Source organism: Schistocerca serialis, chromosome 1 (assembly GCF_023864345.2).
Source record: "Schistocerca serialis cubense isolate TAMUIC-IGC-003099 chromosome 1, iqSchSeri2.2, whole genome shotgun sequence".
In the NCBI taxonomy this organism is placed as follows: Eukaryota; Metazoa; Arthropoda; class Insecta; order Orthoptera; family Acrididae; genus Schistocerca; species Schistocerca serialis.
Genome location: NC_064638.1, coordinates 136,241,824 through 136,266,736, shown reverse-complemented (window position 1 = coordinate 136,266,736; position 24,913 = coordinate 136,241,824).

The following is a 24,913-nucleotide window of genomic DNA, read 5'->3' as shown; positions in this document are numbered from 1 at the left end:
AATTCTATATGGACCGTTATAAAGCAGAAAAAATTTGCGACACAAGCCTTTTCCTTTATGAGATAAACGATGAGACTTAATTAACACTTTTTGACCAACTGACAAGATTTTTGAACGACCAGGACGTTTACATCTACATCTACATCTACATCTATACTCCGCGAGCCACCTTACGGTGTGTGGCGGAGGGTACTTATTGTACCACTATCTGTTCCCCCCTTCCCTGTTCCATTCGCGAATTGTGCGTGGGAAGAACGACTGCTTGTAAGTCTCCGTATTTGCTCTAATTTCTCGGATCTTTTCGTTGTGATTATTACGCGAGATATATGTGGGCGGTAGTATTATGTTGCCCATCTCTTCCCGGAATGTGCTCTCTCGTAATTTCGATAATAAACCTCTCCGTATTGCGTAACGCCTTTCTTGAAGTGTCCGCCACTGGAGCTTGTTCAGCATCTCCGTAACGCTCTCGCGCTGACTAAATGTCCCCATGACGAATCGCGCTGCTTTTCGCTGGATCATGTCTATCTCTTCTATTAATCCAACCTGGTAAGGGTCCCATACTGATGAGCAATACTCAAGAATCGGACGAACAAGCGTTTTGTAAGCTACTTCTTTCGTCGATGAGTCACATTTCCTTAAAATTCTTCCTATGAATCTCAACCTGGCGCCTGCTTTTCCCACTATTTGTTTTATGTGATCATTCCACTTCAGATCGCTCCGGATAGTAACTCCTAAGTATTTTACGGTCGTTACCGCTTCCAATGATTTACCACCTATGGCATAATCGTACTGGAATGGATTTCTGCCCCTATGTATGCGCATTATATTACATTTATCTACGTTTAGGGAAAGCTGCCAGCTGTCGCACCATGCATTAATCCTCTGCAGGTCCTCCTGGAGTACGTACGAGTCTTCTGATGTTGCTACTTTCTTGTAGACAACCGTGTCATCTGCAAATAGCCTCACGGAGCTACCGATGTTGTCAACAAAGTCATTTATGTATATTGTAAACAATAAAGGTCCTATCACGCTTCCCTGCGGTACTCCCGAAATTACCTCTACATCTGCAGATTTTGAACCGTTAAGAATGACATGTTGTGTTCTTTCTTCTAGGAAATCCTGAATCCAATCACAAACCTGGTCCGATATTCCGTAAGCTCGTATTTTTTTCACTAAACGTAAGTGCGGAACCGTATCAAATGCCTTCCTGAAGTCCAGGAATACGGCATCAATCTGCTCGCCAGTGTCTACGGCACTGTGAATTTCTTGGGCAAATAGGGCGAGCTGAGTTTCACATGTTCTCTGTTTGCGGAATCCATGTTGGTTATGATGAAGGAGATTTGTATTATCTAAGAACGTTATAATACGAGAACACAAAACATGTTCCATTATTCTACAACAGATTGATGTAAGCGAAATAGGCCTATAATTATTCGCATCTGATTTATGACCCTTCTTGAAAATGGGAACGACCTGCGCTTTCTTCCAGTCGCTAGGTACTTTACGTTCTTCCAGCGATCTACGATAAATTGCTGATAGAAAGGGGGCAAGTTCTTTAGCATAATCGCTGTAGAATCTTAAGGGTATCTCGTCTGGTCCGGATGCTTTTCCGCTACTAAGTGATAGCAGTTGTTTTTCAATCCCGATATCGTTTATTTCAATATTTTCCATTTTGGCGTCCGTGCGACGGCTGAAGTCAGGGACCGTGTTACGATTTTCCGCAGTGAAACAGTTTCGGAACACTGAATTCAGTATTTCTGCCTTTCTTCGGTCGTCCTCTGTTTCGGTGCCATCGTGGTCAACGAGTGACTGAATAGGGGATTTAGATCCGCTTACCGATTTTACATATGACCAAAACTTTTTAGGGTTCTTGTTTAGATTATTTGCCAATGTTTTATGTTCGAATTCGTTGAATGCTTCTCTCATTGTTCTCTTTACGCTCTTTTTCGCTTCGTTCAGCTTTTCCTTATCAGCTATGATTCGACTACTCTTAAACCTATGATGAAGCTTTCTTTGTTTCCGTAGTACCTTTCGTACATGATTGTTATACCACGGTGGATCTTTCCCCTCGCTTTGGACCTTAGTCGGTACGGACTTATCTAAGGCGTACTGGACGATGTTTCTGAATTTTTTCCATTTTTGTTCCACATCCTCTTCCTCAGAAATGAACGTTTGATGGTGGTCACTCAGATATTCTGCGATTTGTGCCCTATCACTCTTGTTAAGCAAATATATTTTCCTTCCTTTCTTGGCATTTCTTATTACACTTGTAGTCATTGATGCAACCACTGACTTATGATCACTGATACCCTCTTCTACATTCACGGAGTCGAAAAGTTCCGGTCTATTTGTTGCTATGAGGTCTAAAACGTTAGCTTCACGAGTTGGTTCTCTAACTATCTGCTCGAAGTAATTCTCGGACAAGGCAGTCAGGATAATGTCACAAGAGTCTCTGTCCCTGGCTCCAGTTCTGATTGTGTGACTATCCCATTCTATACCTGGTAGATTGAAGTCTCCCCCTATTACAATAGTATGATCACGAAACTTCTTCACGACGTTCTGCAGGTTCTCTCTGAGGCGCTCAACTACTACGGTTGCTGATGCAGGTGGTCTATAGAAGCATCCGACTATCATATCTGACCCATCTTTGATACCTAACTTAACCCAGATTATTTCACATTCGCATTCGCTAATAACTTCACTGGATATTATTGAATTCTTTACTGCTATAAATACTCCTCCACCATTGGCGTTTATCCTATCCTTGCGGTATATATTCCATTCTGTGTCTAGGATTTCGTTACTGTTCACTTCCGGTTTTAACCAACTTTCCGTTCCTAATACTACATGCGCACTATTTCCTTCAATAAGAGATACTAATTCAGGAACCTTGCCCTGGATACTCCTGCAGTTTACCAATATTACGTTAACTTTTCCTGTTTTTGGTCTCTGAGGACGGACGTTCTTTATCAACGATGATAATGTCCTCTCTGGTAAGCCGTCAGGTATTTTATCGTTTCGCCCAAGGGGGGGTCCCTCTAACCTAAAAAACCCCCGTGTGCACGCCACACGTACTCTGCTACCCTAGTAGCTGCTTCCGGTGTGTAGTGCACGCCTGACCTGTCTAGGGGGGCCCTACAGTTCTCCACCCAATAACGGAGGTCGATGAATTTGCAACCATTATAGTCGCAGAGTCGTCTGAGCCTCTGGTTTAGACCCTCCACACGGCTCCAAACCAGAGGACCGCGATCGACTCTGGGCACTATGCTGCAGATATTAAGCTCAGCTTGCACTCCGCGTGCGATGCTGGTTGTCTTCACCAAATCAGCCAGCCGCCGGAAGGAACCAAGGATGGCCTCAGAACCCAAGCGGCAGGCGTCATTCGTTCCGACATGTGCTACTATCTGCAGCCGGTCACACCCAGTGCGTTCAATAGCTGCCGGAAGGGCCTCCTCCACATTACGGACGAGACCCCCCGGCAAGCACACCGAGTGCACACTGGCATTCTTCCCCGACCTACCCGCTATTTTCCTGAGGGGCTCCATAACCCGCCTAACGTTGGAGCTCCCTATAACTAATAGGCCCGCCCTCTGTGACTGTCGGGACCTTGCCGGAGAATCGGCCACTGGCCCAACAGGCGAGGCATCCTGTGGTGGCTCGGAAACGATGTCATCACCACTAGGAAGCACCCCGTACCTGTTGGAAAGGGGTAAGGCAGCTGCCACGCGGCCAGATCCCACCTTCGCCTTTCGGCCAGGCACGCGCGAGCCCACCACTGTCCGCCATTCACCCTGGAGTGGTGGCTGACCGGTAAGATGCTCACTGCCGGAAGACGCAGCGACATCAGGGGTTCCATGTGATTCCAAGGCCACCGAAGTAGGCATAGGTCTCACCACAGTTGCCCCAACGCCACTACGAGCCGACGCCTGCGCCTCGAGCTCGATGAGCCTAACAGACAAAGCCTCCACCTGCCCCCGAAGAGTGGCCAATTCTCCTTGCGTCCGCTCACAACAACCACAGTCCCTACACATGACTATGTTTATCCTACTCTATACGGTGACAAATTCCCAAGATAATCTTCTGATGAGCTACTCTGATAATCAAGAAACACTCACTGAAATACGAGACGCGAAAACTACGCTAGGTTTTCCCAGAAAAACTATTTAAAAGCTAAGCGCAGCAAATAAGTACAAAAACGCTTTATACAAACAGTACTCGCTGCTGCTGGTGCTCTCGCTCTGGCTGTCACAAGACAACTGATCTATCTCTTCTAGCAGCCGCAGATGCAATATTTCGTAGAGCCAGGTTGACAACTTCAGAATGCCGCAGTTTCCGTGTAGGTGGAAAAGGAACGATTTCAGATATGCGATTTGTCGGTGCTTTGTTTTTTAATATCAGTATAGGCGGTAAAGAAGTTGAATCATTAGGGAGTTCATTCAGAATGTTTTGAAAAATATGAAGATACTGATCCCACGTTCTGTGATTCTGATGACAATAAAGTCGACACAATTTATTGATTTCCTTCATCCATCTCTCTGAAGCGTTAGATTGGGGGTGAAAAAGTGAAATGAAAATTGGTTTAATTTTTCGACGCTGTAGAGTACGAAGCCAAATTTTAGAACGAAACTGTGATCCATTATCTGATATAACCTTATCAACATGACCAACTTCTTTAAGAAAATGTTTGATGAAAGCGTTAGATACTGAACGAGCTGTTGCTTTGCGTAAAGGTGTAAAACACACATATTTTGACGTTAGTTCCACTGCTACGAAAATGTACGCAAAACCATTAGTAGATCGAACCACTGGACCGAACAAATCGACTGCAGCCATTTCCTGTAATATCGCTGGAATGATAGGAAACAACGGTGCTCTGTGAGAAACTGTTGGCGGCTTAGCCTTTTGACATAATTTGCATTTGGCCAGAACAGATCGAATACGTTTTTCCATATTACTGAAGTAACAATTTTCTCGTAATTTATGAAAGCATTTTCTGAGACCAAAGTGTGCATAACTGAAATACGTATACCAAATCAATTTATTAACCCACTCATCAGGAATACAAACTAACCAAACAGGGTTGTCGAGCGATTTTCGTTTAAAAAGAATGTCATTACGAACTAAATAATGCTGTCTAATCGCTACGCTTTCCTTTCTCCTCCACTTCTCCTTAATGTCCTTCCAGATTGGATCCTTATTTTGCTCCTTAGCGATGTCCTGGAGCGAAGACGAAATAAAGTTCTCAAACGCAACACCTTGAATATACATCAAACAATAATTGTTTTCTATGCAATCCACTTCAGCACTTTGTTTCAAACCCATAGGTGCACGTGATAAAGCATCAGCAACAATATTTGAAGAACCCTGTATGTAGACGATACTAAAATCAAATTCCTGTAGGTACAACGCCCATCGTGACAATCTGCCATGAGTTAATTTTGTCGACATAAGAAATTCCAGAGCTCGATGATCGGTGTAAACCTTAGTATGTCTGCCAAACAAAAATGTGCGAAATTTTGTGAAAGCCCATACAACAGCTAAAGCTTCAAGTTCCGTAATCGAATAATTCTTTTCTGATTTAGAAAGAACACGACTTCCAAATGCAATAGTCTTCTGTACTACAACGTCGTTTTCTTCTATCTCTTGAAATAAATGTGCACCTAGGCCTTTATATGATGAGTCCGTTGCCAAACAAAATTCTTTAGATAAATCCGGATGTGAAAGAAGTGGAGCAGCAACTAAAGCATCACGAAGCTGTTCAAATTCTGACTGAGCTTTCTCATCCCAGCACCAATTAGATTTCTTTCCAGATAGTTCACATAAACGAGGTGTGGCGAAATCGTCCAATCTAACAAAGCGTCTAAGAAAATTACAGACACCAAGGAAGCTACGAACATCACGTTTCGTGGTAGGAACAGCATAGTTACGAATAGCGTCTAATTTTTCTGGATCAGGAAGAATACCCTCTGTAGAAATAATGTGACCGAGAAATTTCACCTGAGAACGACCAAATTCAGATTTTTCTAAGTTCACTGTAATGCCAACTCTTGCGAATATACGTAACAATGAATCCAAAATTTTGTTGTGCTCACTCCAAGAATGTTTAGCAATAAGAATATCGTCAACATATGAAGTAATGTTGTCACGAAGATAAACAGGTAAAATTTCATTTAAACTACGAATGAATGCTGCTGAAGATACAGTAAGTCCAAACGGTAATTTCCGAAATCACTTTTGGGTAAATTAGTCAAATCCGGTTATTGTTTACTTACTCACTAGATAGATTGATAGTCGAAGAGTTGTTTTGACAGATGCAAAGAATAGTAAAAGAGTAGGCAGCGGTACAGAAAACTAAAAGAGAAATAGCACCACTACAGCTCGGGGCCCTATGCTCGCTACGGCACATATTCACTTAGAGTAGTGAATCCCCTGAGGACCTTAATAGCTGCACATAATTTCTAGTTTGTGACTTAGTGGCAAATTTGGCGGAAGTGCGTACGTAAATTGATCTAGCCATGCACATGGATGTATGTCATTCTTAGAATTGCGAAAGATCTTAAATTTCCGAACAGTCAAAAAATGTTTATAGTCAAAGTTTTCGCCTCGTGGCGGCAAAGACCTACCGCGTCTGTCCCATTCACAATGACGATTATTGTTAAGTTCGCACGCCTGGCGCTCTCTTGTTGCATCCCGTAAATGAAACAAATTATTTTCTTCAAACCCTTCTGCTAAACTAACACTTGTCAATTTATCTGAGATCTCCTCAACTCTTTCCGATGAGTCACTTAATTGTTCTTTCTGTTTATTTACGTTTTCTGTAAATGTCGCGACTCGGGTTTCGGTATTGTCACATTTAGTAGTGAACTGTTCATACTGTTGCGTTAAGTTATTTATTCTGTCGTTTGGTACGGATTCCTCGATTCTCTCAAGTATTTCTTCCTTATCATGTGCACATTGTAAATTTAACTCTGAAAATTTCTGTACTATCACGCGATCTCTTTCTTCCTGTTCTCTGCCCTGTTCCTCTTGTCTGATTTCTGTTGAAATTAAGCTATTATTGTGAGCCTTCAAAATCGGTTGTACTTCTTCTCTAATTTCTTTATTTGATTCGTCTTTCATGTATTTGAAACATGTCCCTGTTCGTGAGCCTAACTGAGTTTCCATTGTTCCCCTATCAGTTTCTAATTCAGATCGCAACTGTGATCCCACTGCTTTCATCTCGGTTTTAGTTGTTCCTATTTCTGTTTCAATTGTTCCTATTTTTGAGCATAACCGTGTTGTCATTGCTTTCATCTCAGTTCTAACTGTTTTTAATTCAGATCGTAACTTTGATCCCAAATCTAATATTGCACTCATTAACTGCTCCATTTCTTCTGTCGTTAACCACGTAATCTGTGAATTTTCTGATTGAGAAACATTTTGAACTGTTTCCGGACTATTTTCCCTGCTTATTAAATTGTTTTCCACTACATTATTCATGACACTGTTTTCCTCTGTTGGCGAGTTCGCCATGTTAACAATTTCGTTATTCTGACTATTCATCATTTTTGCCTGTTTCATTGACCGCGTAATCATTTACAAAACATAAAAAAATTCGTCACTGTTCGACAATCACACACAATGACTCCTTATCTCCAACAATACTGTTCACACGAGATGTTTCCCTCAAACACGATTAACGAACGATTGAAATAATTGCACAAAATTGTCAAACGCGTATACAAGGCAATAAAAATTAAATTTTGAAAAATACCATTAGAAGAATGCCAATTACCAAATCTACACATGCAAAATAGACTACAATTACTAAACTACAAATTACTACAACAATACTACCGTCTACTATTTTCACAATCAGAAGAATTCCAAGGGACGATCCGAAGCAGCGGTCGCCACGTGCATGGAGGCTTAATTAAATAAGATTGAAAATACTTTTTAAATTTTTCGTAGCTGTATGTCCGATTACGCTGTGTCTCGTAATCGGTTGGCCCTGACTAATATTATTACGCAATCTGACTGCTTAGAACAACAACAAAGAATGAAATGAAAATTTTCGTTAACACAATTAATTAATTAAGTCCCCAGCAACTATAAAACCTACTAAACCAAAGCACAGGTATAACTGTTCTGTATGTGGGAGTGTGACTCAACGTACATCTGGCACGGTTCTTCTTCAACAAGACAAGAAATTTTAAATACCATTTATACTGACGTGATAAAAGAAAATTAGAAAAACTGTAATTACGTAAGAAAACCAGAATTACACTCTAATACAAGAACACAAGCCAGATGCTTTGTTGACTGAACCTGTAATGACGCATTATTTAAAACATGGAAATAATGTAAAAACACGCAATATTTTACCTTCATATATATTGACGAAATGCACTCTGATCATTACAATATCTTCATTAGAATATCATCTGCTATCTCTCCCATCAAATAACTGCATAAAACATGGAACAAACACTCCTTACTACAACATCTCGACAAGCCTTGCCCACTAGCACATCTCAACACGAACTGTCTACTACGAGCTCTCTCCAAGCACTGACTGCTACGAGTTCTCCCCACGCACTGACTACTACGAGTTCTTAACAGGCACTGACTTCTACGAGCTCTTAACAGGCACTCTACTACGAGCTCTCGACAAGCACTCACTACTACGAGCTCTGCCCACACACTGACTGCTACGAGTTCTTAACAGGCACTGTGGAGGCGGCTTAATAATACTCTTTGGCGCAATCTCTGGCGCAGTGGCTCAGTGTAGCCACCTTTCAATACATGTCCATATAGCAGATCGAAACTGTGGTCCATTGTCGGAAATTACTTTCAACACATGCCCTACATGAAAAAGAAAATGTTTTACAAATGCTTTCGAAACAGTTTTAGCAGTAGCTTTGCGTAACGGAGTGAATGTAACAAATTTTGAAATGAGTTCAACAGCGACAAAGATGTAGCAAAAACCTCTATTAGTTCTGGGAATCGGACCAAACAATGTCTACAGCGGCCATGTGTCTCAATTTAACAGGTACAATGGGATGTAATGGAGGAATATGTGAAGTCGTATCTGACTTAGCTATCTGGCAGATTTTACATGACGCTAAAACTCGTCGAATACGTTTCTCCACGTTGGTAAAATAACAGTTCTGTCTCAGTATAAGAAAACATTTTCTGGCTCCGTAATGTGCGTAACTTAAATGAGTATACAAGATTAATTTGTTATCAAGTTCGTCAGGAATACATAATAGCCAATTGTTGCTGTCAGGGTGAGAGCGGCGAAACAGAATGTTATTGCGTACAGTGTAATGGTTTCTAATGGTAACATTATTCCTATCTTGCCAAAGGTGTTTAATTTCTTTCCACACGTTGTCTTTACTCTGCTCTTGTGCTATGTCTTGTAATGACGACGAAATGAAATTTTTCAATTGCAACTTGTTGAATGTACATGACGCTGAAATTTGCTTTGCAGAAGTTGGTTGCGATGTCTTGCTGATTGTTGCTGAGAGAACGGGATAGTGCCTCTGTTACAATATTTTGTGTACTGGGAATGTGAACAATTGTAAAATTAAATTCCTGTAAATAAAGTTTCCATCTACTTAACCTGTCGTGTGTAAATTTAGCGGAAAGTAAAAACTGTATAGCTCTATGATCTGTGTAAACGGTCGTATGTCTTCCATAAAGAAAATGCCGAAATCTCGTAAATGCCCATACAACACATAGTGTTTCAAGTTCTGTGACAGAATAATTGCGTTCAGCAGGTGGCAGAATGCGACTCGCAAAGGCGATGTTTTTAATTACTGTAGTGCCATCTTCTTCAGTTTCCTGAAAAATGTGTACGCCTAAAGCGTTGTTAGAACTGTCGGTGGCAATGGAAAAATTTCTAGTAAGATCTGGGTGTGATAAAAGTGGTGCATTCAACAAAGCTTCTTTCAGGTTCACAAATTCAGAATGTGCTTGCCTATCCCAGGACCAAATAGTGTTTTTACCTGTCAATTGACATAATCTAGGGGTGTCTAAAGCAGAGTAAATAAATTTACGAAAAAAGTTAATTAAACCCAAAAAGCTGCGTAGTTGTCTCTTCGTCGTAGGAACAGTAATGTCACGTAAAGCTTGAAGTTTTTCCGGGTCAGGCGCAATGCCTTCTGCTGAAATTACATGTCCAAGAAATTTTATAGAAGTTTTGCCAAAGTGCGATTTACTGAGATTAACCGTGAGTCCTTGTGCACGAATAGTTCGTAACAGTTGTTAAAGAATCAAATTGTGTTCACGCCAGTTAGCTTCTACAATAAGAATATCGTCTACATACGTTGTGATTATGTCTTTAAGTTCTGTCGGAAGTATTGTATTCAAACCGCGAATAAATGCTGCTGAAGAAATAGTTAAACCGAACGGTAATTTACAAAATTTATAAGTCACCAATACAGAGGAAAGCCGTGTGCTTTCTGCAGTCCAGATGGAGTTGAATTTACCAAAATCCCGATTTCAAATCTAATGTGGAATAAATAGCAGTACCATGAAATTTCTGTAGAAATTCTTCTAGTGTCTGTGGGCGATCCGTTTCATTAATAATAATGTCATTGATGTGCCGCGAATCAAGTACGAGGCGAAGTGAACCATCCTTTTTCTTAACAATATGGAGCAGCTTTATGTACGGACTAACTGCCGGTTCAATAATTCCTTGGTCAAGCATAGCTTGCAATTCTTTCTTAACTTGTTCTCTGTGAATATAAGAAATGGAATCATGTTTGGCTTTAAATGTGTCGTGCTGTTTAACTTTAAATTCATACAAAAAAACCGGACATAGTACCAGGAACGCTGTCAAAAACTGGAGCTTGCTGTAAAAGAATTTTGCGTAGTTGCGTGCGTTCGTCGTCTGTATTTGCACTGCTCTGTTTAACTTTATCAGAAATCGTCTGTATAACGTCATAGTCGGCTTCGTCTGGAGTATTATAGTTGTGTACGTACGTATCTGTTAACAATGTGGAATGACAGTCTGTGTTACGTGATGCGGAAATGACCTCTGTGCGATTAATTGTTTGTTCTTCTGCAGATAGAGTACTGAAATTCTAAAGCCAGTTGTACATTTTCATCCTTTAACATTAAATAGGAGTTTTGAAAGTCAATAATTGCGTCGTGTTGTACCAGAAAATTCGTACCTAAAATAACGTCTGTCGTCAATAAAGGAACAATCCAAAAATTTGAGTGAAATGTATGACCTGCAATACAAAATGATAAATGTGTCTGTAATTTTACATCTACTCCTTTACTAGATACCGCTCCTTTTACTTTAGTTTTGCCTAATGGTAACGCAGGATAGGTATTCTCTTTATTACATTCGTTGAAAGTTTCCTCATTTGTGACTGACATAGGAGATCGAGAATCGATTACTGCTGAAAATTTCGATGATCCAATTTTTACTTCGATGACAGGGTGTGAAATGGTTTTTTGAATAACTGGTCTTTCCTGCAAAAGAGTGTCTCGGATGTCGTCAAAAGTAATAACATTTTCATGAACAAGATTCTCTGTGTCAAAAGTATGGCTTACGTTGCTGGAAGATGCAACCTGTACTGTATTTAGTCAAATTCTATCTGACGTGCTATTATTTTCGGGAGGATGCTGTGGCATTTCAACTATTTGTACTGTTCTGTTATTTCTTCCTGACGTATTACGTTTGGGATGATATCTACTGTCTGGTTCATTCATAATAATTTGTTGTTGCGGATGATACTGCTGCTGATAAGACCGACTGTTATTAAACGTACGCTGAAAATTGTGACCATTATTTTTACGTCTGTCATGATAGTCATTTCTGTACGGTGCATTGCGATAGGAATTGAAAAGGTGTGTTTCCTGTACGTACTGATTTCCTTGTTGCTGTGCGTTACTATTTGTTGGAGCTGACGCTATACGTGTAGGCGGCGAAACATTAAAGCTTGGTTGACCTTGCAGACTGCATTGTTGGTTAGGTATGCTAACCGGTAGGCTTTCATGCTAAATCGGAATCAAATAAATCTGTCGTACTTTGAGTACACTGTTCATTTTCGTTAGAAAAATTTATCTGTTCACAATTCAAATTTTGCAAATCGGGTGTGTTAAACTGGGCAGCGTCCATAGTAACAGAACGTACCGCGTCATCAATTGTCGTAAAAATTAACAGAGGACATAATTCAATTTAATTGTTCACCTTTAGGATCAAAATCATTACTAGCGGTCGGTACGCACTGATTGTCTGTAAATGGAGGATTGTCATCATTACACTGAGTGTCGCAGATATTATCGGTCAAATTATTCGAGTCGGCTATTTCACTCATTGCACATCGCGATGTACTGTTAACAGTTTTTCGCGGCATTTTTCACAAATCAAAAATTAGCACAAATGAAACAAGGACAATGCAAAATGCAACATACACAATTACAACAAAGAGCAACAAATTGCCGATGATCTGTGAAAGAAAGAGTGACAAATTAGTAAATGCGTTGCGCCAGACGCAAACTACGTTTAAGTAAATAAGAGCAGATATATGACTACTTCTCAGAAGATTCACAAAGAAATACGATCCTGGCCGGATGTCGCCCAGTGTAACCTACCCACAAAATTATTAAAAAAAAATATGAACCAAGTGTAACCTCCCCACAAAATTATTAATTAAATGAATTTTTTAAATATTGTAACCTCTGAACAAAATTTGCTCCTATTTATAATCTCCGTGCAGAAACGCATTCACATTTAATGTTCCCACAAAATTCTTTTCTCATTTAATGTTAAGTTCGAAACAGAAAAATTCGTAAACACCAAAATGATAAAAAAATTCAGCAACCTGGTAAATTTTATGACGACAGCAGCGCTGCGCCACGGCCCTGTACTCTGAATAAAAAAAGCAAAAATTCTTACCTCAATAAAAAACTGCGAATATATCTGCTCTTACCTAAAAAAATTTTCGGCACAGCTTCGTGCAATGGTGGCCTATGCTTTGTGATTCGTGAAAGGAATCATTATGCATTGTATATATTCTTTAAATTGAAATTAATACTTTTTTTAAAAAAAATTACTTTATATTATAAAAATTATTATTGGGGCATTTTTTTTGAAAGAAATTGGATGACAGTTAACATACATTACTAGATATGCGCAAGGCTGCTTCTTTACCTTCTTCAATAATACTCATCCTCCAGAGTCCCGACCAGAGCAGACTGCCGACACGCGCAGACTACTGCCGACTCACTCAGACTACTGTCGACTAGCGACAAGCAGCAACTAACTACATACTGCTCTCTGGTCAGAGACTCTCCTCTGCCTTGCCTATTGCAGGCAGCGCATACATCACATACCTCTTACTGACGAACCGCACGAGTCACTTCTCGTCCCATACTATACCACACGTGCTCGATTGGAGATACGAGGTGCGACAATAATGAGTCTGATGTGAAAAAAATGTTGCTTACTGTTGTAGTGAAGTTTAGCGTTGTCTCCTTCAAAGTAGTTCCCTTCTGATTGCACACACTTTTTCCAGCGCTTGTGCCATTGATGGTAACATTTATGGAACTCATGTTCTGTAATAGCCCCCAAGACCCTCGTCACAGCTTTTCGGGCATCTTATGTTGTTTGAAAATTGTGTCCCTTGACTACCGTTTTGACTCTTGGAAATAGAAAAAAAGTCGCTCAGAGCGATATCTGGTGAATAAGGTAGCTGTGGTAGTATCGAAATTTCTTTTAAGGTTAAAAATTGCTGTACTGACAGAGTAGTTGGGATGACGCATTATCGTGATGCAGAATCCAATTTTCAGCAATGATGGCAGGGATACGAAGAACTCTTTTACGAAGTCTTTTATTAAAATTTCTTTGTAGTAATATTGGTTAAGTGTTTGTCCAGGAGGCTCCCACTATTTATGAACAATTCCCTTGGAATCAAAGAAGCACACAAGGTTGATGGTCGTCCACTGCGGTCTTCATCTTCCACATTCGTTCTACCTTTACTAAACATTTAATGCCAACGAAAAACTTGAGCTCTTGACATAACCTCCCCTCCAAAAGCCTTCTGTCGTCGCGTTTTCACCCAATTTAACACAGAAAGAAATGGCATACCGCTGCGCAATATTATGCGGTTCCATCTGTGTGACGAGAGACACAAACACATATTAACTTCTTACAGCACTGCTCACGACTGAGCAGTTGCATCGATGTGCTGCTTGGACTAGAAGCAGCTTATAGACCAATGTCAAAGATATTGTGCCTATGCAAGCCTACAGGCTTGACACATCTTGCAAAGAAAATTAGTCTCATTACTTTATTGTCGCACCTTGTAAGTCTAGAGGTCATTCTGGCCATGCTGTACGTCTCGCAGAGCACGTTGAATTTCACGGGCTGTGTATGGGCGATCATTATCCTGTTGGAACAGCACATCAACTTCCTGTTGCAAAAGAGCGGGTCTGACAACATTCTGCACGTACCGAGTACTGGTTAACATGCCCTCCAGGAACACCAAAGGTGAACGAGTGTTGTAACTTATCGCTGACAAGACCATAAGGCCTGGGGTGGGGCCAGAGAGTCTTCAAAGAATTCACTCTACGAGACAGAGCTCAAATGTCTACGTCGTACGCGCAAACGACCATCACTTGCGTGCACAGAGAAACTGCTTTTGTAGCTGAAGACCACGGCGTGCCATTCCAGCTTCCGAACGGCCCTCTGACGGCACCAGTCAAGCCGTGCACGTCGCCGCTGTGGCGAGTGGAAGACGGCGTAGAGGTGTGTGTGCCCGTAGTCCCACTGGTAATAACCGTTTCGCAAAAGTCGGTTTTGACACGTCTGTGATCACAAGCCCTCTTATCTGTGCTGTGGTAGCTGCCACTGCTGCTGTTACAATACGACGGACCTGGCGGGTGTCTGTGCTGCATGGACGTCCAGAACCTCGTCTACTAGTGTGGGAATGTTCACATCACCACTGATACCAGCACCGTTCCAGAACTGACGCAGTACGTCCAACTTGTGTGGCTAAGCTTCGGAAGGACTATCCCGCCACTAGGAACACAACAATTTGACCCCTTTCTAAATCGCTAAGTTAGCTGTAGGAAGCACGAGTGCGCTCGTGGCACGTTTGCCTCCTTGCTTTACACGGCTTCATCACACTGAGCCTTCTGGATGTGAGCATTCCCTGTTAAGGGGAGGCTTACTATCTTTTGATTTAAAAAATCGATTTTTTAAAATCTCATTTTTAGATCCATAAAAGTGTTTAAATGCACCTGCCTGAAATCGTAATTTTTCACGCACCAGTCTTTTTCTTTCGGAGGAAGAGTTATTGTACCGGTGCTTGGGAGGAAACACACAAAAATCAAATGAAAGTTTGAACGCATATGTTTGGATGTTAGCCCCACAAGTATTTGCATTCTGGTGCGAAGAGTGTGGAGATTGCGACTTTCCTGGCAGTGAGCAGCTTCAACGAAGGGTATTCAGCAATTCTGAAGACCATGACAACGATGGACGTCACCCTGAGACTCTATTCGACGCAGTTCGCCAAGCATTCGGAAGACCACCGGATTCATGCGGCCGAAAACCGCTTGTCACTGGCCATACGAGCGGTAACTTGCATAATATTACATTTATATGTAGTCAAAACTTCAAACGCGTTTTTCTCGAATTGACGTTTTTTTGATCGCGCTGTATGGTAACTTCAATTCTTCTGAACCGATTGGCATGATTCTTTGTTTCTGACGAAGCTAACTAAATTGTCTAGGAGTTGTACCACTTTTATTCCGATCCATCAACTATAAATATTTTTACTTGGCAGACGAAGTCGAAAAATTGATGAAAAAAAACACATTATTTTTCAAATGGCCGCCATTTTGTTTCCTATGGTCCAAATAACTTAACGGAGGTACAACTCCTAAAAAGTCTTATGTACTTCGCTAACGTCAACTCAGTTTTGATTTGACCTGTGAAATACCGCGCGTGGAGGTCTACATCGAAATTTTGTTTCGTTCCGACGGTACGTAACGCCTTTGCTCTTCGACATTTCCGGTAAAAAAAATTCCAGTTTGTAGAGGAATTATCAATAAACATTTTGACCAAATTTGACATTGATATCTGTAACACTTCCCGAGAAAAAATCTCAAAGAACATGCTTTTTTCGGGCCAAATATAGTAAACGTCCCCTTAAAGGGTAGACACAGACGGCGCTCCGTCTACGCTATCCGTTGGCAGGCTACGTTGAAACCATTATCAGTACATCTACTAATCCCCAGGAGGCATATGACGTCATCGGATCGAAATCAACGTCGTCTTTCCAGGTGTACTAATTTTTTTGTTTCCGGCAGTGTATTTCACGCACATTAATCTATCAGGCTTACATCACCAACATACGGGACACATGAGGTGGTTTGGGTTTCCTGTCTTAAGCCTCGTGAAATATTTTCCAGGCCAGTTGTATTTTCTCCTCTCTGTACGTACTGCTAGTTGCACAAAAGCGGAATAATAACGATTACCCAGCGGATCACGTGGTTTTTATTGTGAAAGCGTGAGGCACTCGACCCATATTTCTTTCCATTATATCCCGCAGTGAATTACAATCCTAAGCTGCAAAACAAAAATAAAGCGGAAAGCGGTCAGTAGGAGGATTCATGCTCTGCTGTCCACAAGCACGGCTGGTCATTGCGCCGCGTCGACCCAGTCCCAGTCCGCTACATATCGGGAGAATCTAATTCAACAGGCGCCGGAATATTCACGCGCTCCAGCGACGTATCGGCGAGCCGGTCGACAAGTTGTTAACGCGATTTCGACCATTAATCTGTGACGCAAACTACGGCAAACAAATGAAATTATGCGAGCCGGAATAGTCCCATTAGTAGTCAAGTGATTTATTTGCATCTCGTACCTGCGTATCCGCGACCACTCTATATCGAGTTTCAGGTATTGACACGTATAACGAAAGTTAAACTGCGACAGGAGACTGTATGAACTAATCACCAATTATTGTCAAAACTTTTGTATTTACTTCACAATATGAAGCTGATGAGTACCTTTCCCGTACCTTCGGAATCTTCCACTATCCCAAAGCTTTTAATATTGATTTAAGGGACTTTAATCTAAAGCAGCAACGCAGAGACTACGTCTGGTTATTCTTAATTTCATGAAATCGAGTTGGATAACCGTCTGTTATGGCTGCTATATCTGACCAAAATGATGCGAAAAGAAATGTTATTCTTATGTAATAGCAGGCCGCTGTGACCGAGTGGTTCTAGGCGCTTCAGTCTGGAACCGCGCTTCTGCTACGGTCGCAGGTTCGAATCCTACCTCGGGAATGGATGTGTGTGATGTTCTTAGGTTAGTTAGGTTTAAGTAGTTCTAAGTCTAGAGGACTGATGACCTCAGATGTTAAGTCCCATAGTGCCTCGAGCCATTTGAGCCATTTTTTTAAAATTATGTAATAACTTGAATAAGAAGCTATGTTATTCAAATGACCGCCGTCAGAATTCTTCTTCACTTGTTTGCTAGACTATTAAGCATCGTTATATGATCCATAGGGTATGAAAAGCTGTTGTATTGAGCAACGTTTACTTCTACTTTCCTTGAACTCTTACTGGTATACGAGGTAAGTCACGTAAGGCGTAGCATTCCTTTTATTTGTATGAGCGGTTTCAGGCATCGAAATCAGGTTTTCGGCAAGTGACAGTATGTCACAAGGGTGTGTATGTGGTAAAGTGTCTTAACTCTTCGATGGATCAAGATACTGAATTACGTATTATTTTGAAGCATGTATGATTTTTTAAATAGAAAGATACACATCTGAGAGTGCCTGAAAAGGTGAGTTCAGTGGTTCAAAAATGGCTCTGAGGACTATGGGACTTAATATCTGAGGTCATAAGTCCCCTAGAACTTAGAACTACTTAAACCTAACTAACCTAAGGACATCACACACATCCATGCCCGAGGCAGGATTCGAACCTGCGACCGCAGCGGTGGCGCGGTTCCAGACTGAAGCGCCTAGAACCGCTCGGCCACACCGACCGGCTTGAGTTCAGTGGTATAATGATTGTTAATGTTGAGGTTGGAATTCGTCCCAAAAGAATCCGAGAAACGTACTAAAATTTGGAAGCAATGTGGCCAGAGCCAGCTAATGCAGTGTGGACACAAGCAAACAGAGTTCTCATGCGAGTCTCCGTCGTTATATATAGCAAGAAAGGCCTACGCTACTAAGACAAAACCTCATTTCCTATACGACATCTATACAGGGTCGGTTACGATGTTTGGGTATGGAGCTGTGGCATGTGTTAGCATCTCACGTACCAGGTGGGACTTAGGCAAGCTATTTCAAATGTATTTACGTTTCCAGGTTTTCATGGAAACAACTACAGTTTTGTCAGACGATTCTCCATTTAAACCCTCTCCATTGCTCCTTACTTGTCAAAGTCGAAACAGAAACGTATGACGTTCATACCTGAAAACAATAAACGGTACTATTCAAGGGAAAAAGGAACTCACTCTGTTAACTTCATTAGATTTTTTTAAAAAAAAGAAAGAAAGAAAAATCTGTCCTGTCTTTTCCTGAATGCTTCTTAAAGTAAATAACCTGTTGTCGGACGAATGTGTCTATAAATACTACTCGAAAATGTAATTAGGCGAAATACGCTTTCAATAAACTAAACAGCTTATTCAGAATGAATGAGACATGTCGCCCACAAAATAAATATTTTTCTTAACGAAATGTACTTTTACACTTTAGTTAAGTACGTGTTCAAATTGTCTGCCATCGATTGCAATACACTTTTGCAATCGTCGTTCGAGAGATAGACGAAAAGATGAAAGTACGTTGTATGATATGCCATCGCATACTGTGGCGATTCGACGGCGCGTGTAGTCTGGTGTAATTGGAATTTCATCTGCATCTTTCAGCGCTCCCTACAGAATGAAATCAAGAGTACTCAGATAAGGAGAATCCGTCGTAACCAATGGTGAGGAAACGTTTCATGCTGCGTTGCAACGCGGGAAGAATGAGCTGGGCAGCCGTCATGTTAAAACCACATGCACTGTCGCTTATCCTGTGGTACCTCTTCTAGAAAGACAGACAGAGTGTTCGTAAGAACGCATGCATACACTTTCCCACTTAACATCCATGGGATGAAGTAAGGTCTCTCAGTGAAATTTCCTGTAATGCTGCAGCAAATTTATACGATTCATGGTCGTTCTTGTACCTAACGAAGCCAGCGTCGATTTTCAGCTGCCCAGTAGTGCATGTTGCGTAAATTTACATTCATGTTGTTCATAAAAGTTGCTTTGTCGGTAAAGAGCACATGTTAGAAAAACCTAGTGTCGTCTTCAGAGCGATGCGGAGCAAACCAATAAAATACTATATGGCTTTCGAAATCACACCTTCAGAGCGCCTGATGTAGTGACAGAAGATAGGAGTAGAATTTATGTCTACACAAGACGCGAATGACACTCCTCTGCCTGATCGCACATTCCTTGACGATACATCTCGTGTTACCATCTGCCGTATAAGCGTAGCACGTCAGACTTTTCCTCATTGATTTACATGTCTGCATGCAAGCAATGTTCTATCAGACAGATCTGATAGAAGACACAGTTTCCGCTAGTCCTGCAGTGCAGACATGTGAACAGTCGAAAGGCTTCATACAACGACGTACCTTGGCATGATCGTGTTTACAAAGCCGTACCCGATTCCACCTTTCAGTTTTACAATATTTCGCGGATTCTTTTGCTCCGAGTTTCAGTCTGAACGGTAAAAAGCATATCTCGGAAGTAGTCTTTTCAAGTGATTTCGGATGTCATTAAAAAGTATATCATTCTATTTTAAAAAACCATACTTATTACAGAATCTCGATAGATATGAGCGTTAGGACTCTTTATCACATACTAGAGGACATGCTCCTTGGCGTACTATCATTTGCAGAAAACCTCGTTTCGGTACCTCGAACCGTTCACGATATAAAATGGGTTTTTCATCCGAGGTGACCCAGCCTGTATATTGGCTTGTATTGGCACTTGTTATATGAGAGTCATCCTCCTCTATTTCCTGCTAAAATTAGTCTTTCAGATGTGTTTACTGATTTTTACCCCCGAAATCCTCGCTGATATCCTTAGTTTCTCCTTGTTCGGGAGGAATTTTAAAATGTGTCAAATTAATCGAAACACCTATCCCTAAATTATTCAGTTGGATATTCGTGGCTTACAGAATTCTGAAGATTCGTATTTTGCAAATGTGTGTTTTGGTCCGAAATGTTTGATCAACTTACGGGTTGCTTGTACTCATCTAGGAATCAAAACTAGACATGATTGTCTTAATGGGATTTCCGCGATCGTTCATTAAATAAAAATATTGCATTTCAGTCTTTGATCGCTATTTTTTATTTTCAGTGACCGGTTTCGGGCAAGCAGCCCATCTTCAGATCATATACTGCAGTTACAGAGTAACTTGTCAGTACGGAACAGTCGGTTCGCTGTCATAACGTGACATATTTTTATCAGTCTAGGAATGTTTCATACTCGTGAAACACTGGCCATCCTAACGACCGTCACCACACTTTCAATCCCACTCAAGAACTCTTGTTTATATCAGACATTGTATAAGGTGGCTTAATTATTCACGTAGCACCACCCTACATATTTTATTCATATTTTTTGCTCTGATATTACTACCCAGGTCTATTAAATTTATGAATGGGTTACTGAAATGATCTTTTCGTAGTATGTATTGCTATTTGCAAATCTGTATATGTAATTCCAAATGTCGCCTACGGCAAACTAGGAACTGAATTAGCTAGTCACTTCGGTTTGTGAGACTCTGTATTTTTCCTTTTATCAGGCACAGCAGTCTAGCAGACATGAAGGGATGTAAGCATTTGACCTTCACCAGAGCCACAAACGTGTAGCTTTAAGTGGTCTTTAGCGCCAATGCAGTCTCCACCCTCGCGCTTTCCCGACCCGGTGCTGGCCATGTTAACTCGATGAGAGATAACGTGCCAGGTTGCTTGAAAGTGCAAAGGCGTGATTCATACATGGACGAATCTCTTTTACTTAATGAAAGCGGCGGTTGGAAGTTTTCCGTGCGAACCGCAACAGAACATCATTTCATCGCGTGCTCTGGAACGTGGCTACAAAGACGATTAGCTTCGGTCTGTGCCCCACACACAAAATAAATAAAAAGTCGTAGTCTTGCTGGCTGTGTAAAAATCTTGAAATTTGACTGTGGGGAGGGCGGTGTCCGCAGTCTAGCCAAAATTTGGCTAGAGATTGGACGGCGCTCGGAATCATTACCTTTATTGGTGAATGACTTGGAGATTTTCCAAAATTCGAGAAAGATGTTAGAATTTCTTTGTAGGCACTCTACCTCCTGCCTCCATGAATGACGGTCTTGCAGCACCTCGCAGGTCACAAGCATGAAGATGGGTCCAGTAGGCTATGAACTGCCACCCACAACAGGTAGTAGAAGTTATTTGGTAAAATTAGCCAGCATTGCTTTTCCGTGGTAAAGTTCAGCTTGTTAACTTTGCAAAATGGTTCAAATGGCTCTAAGCACTATGGGGCTTCTAAGGTCATCAGTCCCCTAGAACTTGGAACTACTTAAACCTAACTAACCTAAGGACATCACACACTCATGCCCGAAGCAGGACTCGAACCTGCGACCGTAGCGGTCACGCGGTTCCAGACTGTAGCGCCTAGAATCGCACGCCCACACCGGCCGGCGTTAACTTTGCAGTGTTAGTGGCTGTGATAGTTGATGACCGCACGTAGTTGTTTGATTTATCGGACGCTTCCATTAACCTGTTATCTTACAATGTTAATCACTTAAATATTACGTTACCTAGACAAATGTATTACGAAAATTTCATTACTCTACATTTCTCGGTGTTACTATGTTTTACCGTTAGTGTATTAATCACATGTCATATCATCGACTGATAGAGGCTATCATATAATACATGTCAAACCTGCACAGTTATACACACATGCAATGACAGCAAGTGTCGTGACGCAGAAGATGCTTTGGGGCTACTCACAGAATTCTCCAACAGAGTACGGATATGTTGCAATTCGCATTACTGGTCTGTGCCGGATCGTCTGAGCCTGTGGTTTTGATCATCCAGTCGCCTCCAAACCACAGGAAACGAACAGGTCATGGGTTTGATGGTGCAACAGAGGACGGGATCTACCCCGTACTTGAGGTGTAGTGTCTTCACCAGTTCAGCCAATGTTCCAAAGCAACAGAAGATGGGCTCAGAACCCCAGCTGAAAGTATCTCCAAATCGATAGCGTGTAAGGTATTAAATTTTGCAAAGAACTTGGCCATATGAACAAACGTTTTAAATAAACAGAACTCATGGTGGCTCCCATTCCATCCTGCTAGGGCATGTTGTTGTTGTGGTCTCCAGTCCAGAGACTGGTTTGATGCAACTCTCCAAGCTACTCTATCCTGTGCAATCTTCTTCATCTCCCAGTACCTACTGCAACATACATCCTTCTGAATCTGCTTACTGAATTCATCTCTTGCTCTCCCTCTACGATTTTTACCCTCCACGCTGCCCTCCAGTACTAAACCGGTGATCCCTTGATGCCTCAGAACATGTCCTACCAACCGATCCCTTCTTCTAGTTAAGTTGTGCCACAAACTTCTCTTCTCCCCAATCCTATTCAATACTTCCTCATTAGTTATGTGATCTACCCATCTAATCTTCAGCGTTCTTCTGTAGCACCACATTTCGAAAGCTTCTATTCTATTCTTGTCCAAAATATTTATCGTCCGTGTTTCACTTCCATACATGGCTACACTCCATACAAATACACTCCTGGAAATGGAAAAAAGAACACATTGACACCGGTGTGTCAGACCCACCATACATGCTCCGGACACTGCGAGAGGGCTGTACAAGCAATGATCACACGCACGGCACAGCGGACACACCAGGAACCGCGGTGTTGGCCGTCGAATGGCGCTAGCTGCGCAGCATTTGTGCACCGCCGCCGTCAGTGTCAGCCAGTTTGCCGTGGCATACGGAGCTCCATCGCAGTCTTTAACACTGGTAGCATGCCGCGACAGCGTGGACGTGAACCGTATGTGCAGTTGACGGACTTTGAGCGAGGGCGTATAGTGGGCATGTGGGAGGCCGGGTGGACGTACCGCCGAATTGCTCAACACGTGGGGCGTGAGGTCTCCACAGTACATCGATGTTGTCGCCAGTGGTCGGCGGTAGGTGCACGTGCCCGTCGACCTGGGACCGGACCGCAGCGACGCACGGATGCACGCCAAGACCGTAGGATCCTACGTAGTGCCGTAGGGGACCGCACCGCCACTTCCCAGCAAATTAGGGACACTGTTGCTCCTGGGGTATCGGCGAGGACCATTCGCAACCGTCTCCACGAAGCTGGGCTACGGTCCCGCACACCGTTAGGCCGTCTTCCGCTCACGCCCCAACATCGTGCAGCCCGCCTCCAGTGGTGTCGCGACAGGCGTGAATGGAGGGACGAATGGAGACGTGTCGTCTTCAGCGATGAGAGTCGTTTCTGCCTTGGTGCCAATGATGGTCGTATGCGTGTTTGGCGCCGTGCAGGTGAGCGCCACAATCAGGACTGCATACGACCGAGGCACACAGGGCCAACACCCGGCATCATGGTGTGGGGAGCGATCTCCTACACTGGCCATACACCACTGGTGATCGTCGAGGGGACACTGAATAGTGCACGGTACATCCAAACCGTCATCGAACCCATCGTTCTACCATTCCTAGACCGGCAAGGGAACTTGCTGTTCCAACAGGACAATGCACGTCCGCATGTATCCCGTGCCACCCAACGTGCTCTAGAAGGTGTAAGTCAACTACCCTGGCCAGCAAGATCTCCGGATCTGTCCCCCATTGAGCATGTTTGGGACTGGATGAAGCGTCGTCTCACGCGGTCTGCACGTCCAGCACGAACGCTGGTCCAACTGAGGCGCCAGGTGGAAATGGCATGGCAAGCCGTTCCACAGGACTATATCCAGCATCTCTACGATCGTCTCCATGGGAGAATAGCAGCCTGCATTGCTGCGAAAGGTGGATATACACTGTACTAGTGCCGACATTGTGCATGCTCTGTTGCCTGTGTCTATGTGCCTGTGGTTATGTCAGTGTGATCATGTGATGTATCTGACCCCAGGAATGTGTCAATAAAGTTTCCCCTTCCTGGGACAATGAATTCACGGTGTTCTTATTTCAATTTCCAGGAGTGTACTTTCAGAAACGACTTCCTAACACTTAAATCTATACTCGATGTTAGAAAATTTCTCTTCTTCAGAAACGCTTTCCTTGCCATTGCTAGTCTACATTTTATATCCTCTCTGATTCGACCATCATCAGTTATTTTGCTCCCCAAATAGCAAAACTCCTTTACTACTTTAAGTGTCTCATTTCCTAATATAATTCCCACAGCATCACCCGACTTAATTCGACTACGTTCCATTATCCTCGTTTTGCTTTTGTTGATGTTCATCTTATATCCTCCTTTCAAGACACAATCCATTCCGTTCAACTGCTCTTCCAAATCCTTTGCTGTCTCTGATTGAATTACAATGTTATCGGCGAACTTCAAAGTTTTTATTTCTTCTCCATGGATTTTAATACCTACTCCCAACTTTTCTTTTGTTTCCTTCACTGCTTGCTCAATATAGAGATTGAATAACATCGTGGAGAGGCTACAACGCTGTCTCACTCCCTTCCCAACCACTGCTTCCCTTTTATGTCCCTCGACTCTTATAACTGCCATCTGGTTTCTGTACAAATTGTAAATAGCTTTTCGCTCCCTGTATTTTACCCCTGCCACCTTCAGAATTTGAAAGAGAGTATTCCAGTTAACATTGTCAAAAGCTTTCTCTAAGTCTACAAATGCTAGAAACGTAGGTTTGTCTTTCCTTAATCTATTTTCTAAGAT